This window comes from Dioscorea cayenensis, chromosome 3, assembly GCF_009730915.1.
Source record: "Dioscorea cayenensis subsp. rotundata cultivar TDr96_F1 chromosome 3, TDr96_F1_v2_PseudoChromosome.rev07_lg8_w22 25.fasta, whole genome shotgun sequence".
Lineage (NCBI taxonomy): Eukaryota > Viridiplantae > Streptophyta > Magnoliopsida > Dioscoreales > Dioscoreaceae > Dioscorea > Dioscorea cayenensis.
Genome location: NC_052473.1, coordinates 7,308,999 through 7,312,755, shown reverse-complemented (window position 1 = coordinate 7,312,755; position 3,757 = coordinate 7,308,999). Strand labels below are relative to the sequence as shown.

At 42.9% G+C, this 3,757-nt stretch overlaps 1 non-coding gene across 1 annotated transcript; it reads right to left on the bottom strand.

Moving 5' to 3' along the window:
* Window positions 1–1,751: 1,751 nt before the first annotated feature.
* Window positions 1,752–1,858, bottom strand: LOC120257709. Its single transcript, XR_005535798.1, has one exon. It is a non-coding gene; the product is annotated as a small nucleolar RNA R71 (small nucleolar RNA).
* Between the last annotated feature and the right edge of the window lie 1,899 nt (window positions 1,859–3,757).

Genomic DNA, 3,757 nt, shown 5'->3' with positions numbered 1-3,757 from the left:
CTTCTACAGTGCATTGCTATAGTGATTCGCTACAATATTTTGCTACATTACTGACAAGTTCCCCTTGCGTATATCCCGCAAGTGCACGGGTTTGTCAAAGTAATAATCCCGGGTGAGCGGGGTCGAATCCACAGGGAGTAGGGAGTAAAGACACTTAATTCGATTCTTAGCTATGTGGAGTATCAACAATGATAAGTGTGATAATGATTCAATTCTCAACAATTAAAAGCAACAAGTAAGAGAGCAAAAGTAAGGAGGAGGTAAGGCAATCGATAAAGATGGGGTACTCGGATGATGATTCACCTAGGGTTGAGAGTTCTTCTTGGCAACTCTTGTAAGTGAGTGACACACCATGAGAGTTAGACAAAACTAGATTAGAGAGGGTTGAGAGGGTGAATCGAGAGGTAGCGGAGCATCCCCTTTCCCCTCCAGTCTGATCTATCCTACCTCCACGTTCCAAGAGTTTTTTGTGGCTATAGTAGAGTGAATGGGCTAAGGGATGACCTTTCGCTGTGGCTTAGTTGCGAGTGCAACGGAGTGAAGCGTTGAAGTGATTTTAGGATCTAGGGCTTAATTGTGGCTATGGATCTTTCACCTGGACCAAAGGGTTAGGTCTATATATCGGAATATGGTTTATCACTTGGAATCCCTAGAGCTCATTGCAATTCTATGCGAGTGCGAGGTTGAAAGGTTATTCAATCTTTGCTCCGGGACATGTATAGAGTTAGGCACGGTTGACCTTAGATTTGGGATCATGTAATTAAGGATTTCCATGACTCATTGTTGCATTAATTAGGAAGTATAATGGAGGGTTCTTGCACTTGAAACGGTTGTCCCAGGCGGATTAATATCCGGGTACCCCATCTTTATCGATTGCCTTACCTTCTCCTTTACTTGTGCCTTCTATCCTGTTGTTTTTATTTTCATTATTTCATATTTTGTCACACTTATCACTATTCATTTTCCACTTTAGTTAAGAAACAACTCAAGTGTCTTTATTCCATACTCTCTGTGGATAGGATACCCACTCATCTGGGATTATTACTTCAACATCCGTGCACTTGCGGTTTACACTCATATAAAGATGTGTCAAGTTTTTGGCGCCGTTGCCGGGGAGTAGGAATTTAGAGATACTTTGCACTTTGTTTTCTTAGCTATTCATTTGTTCATTCTATTCCATATTTTCTTATTGATTTCTTTTTCTTTCTTTTTGGGTACAGCTCCAGGTTATGACCCGAGGGAACCCCTCCATACTAATTGAAGGAGATCCCGAGCTTGAACGTACACTTAGAAGAAAAAGGAAAGAACCTATGCAAGAATAGTCTAATCTAGCTGATTTGGAAGTAGAAGAATCTAAAAACATGGCAGAGCAGAATGAGTAGCAGTGGACATTGTCCGATTATGCCAAACCTTGAGTATTGGGGACACCATCGAGCATTGTGCATCCCCCGATTACAGCTCAGAACTTTGAGCTGAAGCTGGCATTCATCCACATGTTGCAGCAATCCACACTATTCAATGGTTTGGCCGATGAGGATGCAAAGAGTCATATAGAGAACTTTCTCGAGGTGTGTGATATGCTGAAGATAAATGGGGTAACGGACGATGCCATCAAATTGAGAGCCTTCCCATTTTCCTTGAAAGGGAGAAGGAAGCAGAGCTACACTCATTACCTAGAGCATTAATTACCACATAGGAGGAAATGGTAGAAGCTTTTCTTAGCCGTTATTTCCCTCCCAGAAAAATCTGCAAAGCTTATGAATGAGATCTCGCCCTTTGTACAATTGGAATTGGAGTCTCTATTTGAGACGTGGGAAAGGTTCAAAGAGCTCCAGAGAAAGTGCCCGCAACACGGATTCCCAGAGTGAATGATTGTTCAGACCTTTTACAACGGTCTGAATCTAAGTACAAAGTAACTTTTGGATGTGGCAGCAGGAGGTACCTTATGTATCAAGACCCCTGGTGATACCCGTTAATTAATTGAAGAAATGGGTTTAAACAGCTACCAGTGGAATGCTAGGGAGAAGAAAAAGGTGGCCGGTATTCATGAGATAGATGCAGTGACTTCGTTGGCGGCTCAAGTGGAATCATTGAGTAAGAAGTTAGATATTCTAACTTTCAACAGAGTAGCAGCCGTGATTACTTGCACCGGGTGTGGTAGAGGACATGCTCCCTCTGATTTCCCGATATCTATTGGTGATGCATCTTCGGTTGAAAATGTCGATTTTGTGGGTAATGGCATGAGGAATCAAGGAAATCCATACAGCAATACCTACAATCTGGGTTGGAAGAGTCATCCCAATTTCTCATGGAGCAACCAAGGTCCACAAAAAGCCATCAAGCCATCGGGTTTCCAACAACAACAGCAAGCCTCAAATATGGAAAATAGAGTTTTAGGTTTGGAGACCCGAATAAACGATTTGGAGAAGGCCTTAACTAGGTTTGTGCAATCGTCAGATATAAGATTTCAATCAGTTGAGGCTACATTTCGCAACCATACCACCTCTTTGCATAATCTTGAAAATCAAGTGGGGCAGATTGCGAAGTCGCTATCGGAAAGGCCACATGGAAGCTTACCGAGTAATAATGAGACCAACCCTAGAGAGCATGTGAAGGCGATCACTTTGAGAAGTGGTTGTGAGGTTGAGGGTAACTTTCCGAGTGAGAAGCCAAACGAACATGCACCCGAGGTTATAGACGTTGAGAAGGGAGCAAACAAAGAGAAGGAGATGGCACCCCCACCTTTGAAGCCAAGAATCCCTTATCAATCTAAATTGAGGAATGACCAAGGGGATGAACAATACAAGAAGTTCCTGAGTTTGTTCAAACAACTCCACATTTTTATTCCTTTTGTTGAGGCATTGGCCCAAATGCCTATATATGCAAAATTCTTGAAAGACTTGTTGACCAACAAAAGGAAGTTAGAGGAAAGTGCTTCAGTGATTTTAGATGCATCTTGCTCAGCAGTTTAGCAAAAGAACATGCCGAACAAGAAGAAAGACCCGGGAAGCTTCATCATTCTGTGTAATATTGGCAATCTAGGTAAAGAAATGGTATTGGAGGACTCAGGGGCCAGTATCAACGTCATGCCATACACCTTTTTTCAAAAGCTAGGATGAGACATTCGAGGGGTATCATCGAAGATGTGCTTGTCAAGGTGGACAAGTATATATTTCCTGTAGACTTCGTATTGCTAGACGTCGATGAGGATGTGGATGTACCCTCGATACTTGGGAGGCAGTTTTTGCGGACTTCCAAGGCATTGATTGACATGGACGGCGGAGAGCTAACTTTCAGAGTTGGAGATGACAAACTCACATACTGTCTTGCTGAAGCCACACAGCAATCTCTTGATTTCGATGATACTTTGTATTTTCTAGAAACTACTGATGAGATTGTTGATGAATACATTTAGGAAATGTTCAATCCAGATCCATACGAAGGCTTGTTCGACCAAGAGGAGGACAATGAAGAAGTAATGATGCCTGGTTTGACGGAAGAAGTACCATCTCCCCTGGGATCATGAAGAAGGTGCTCCGGAAGTGGAAGAGGTCTAAGAGATGCCACCGGAAATGCTCCAAGGATGTTGGAGACGTGTGTGAAGCGAATAATCTGGGTGAACCATTGCTAAGCGGCCCCAAGCCCGACAATTCACACTCTACCCTCAAGAGATTTTGCTCATCATGTTTCCAATCCATGGGTAAGAGGACAACTTTCATCTATGAGCCCCCGTGAGGTAAGACAAGGTACATCAAGC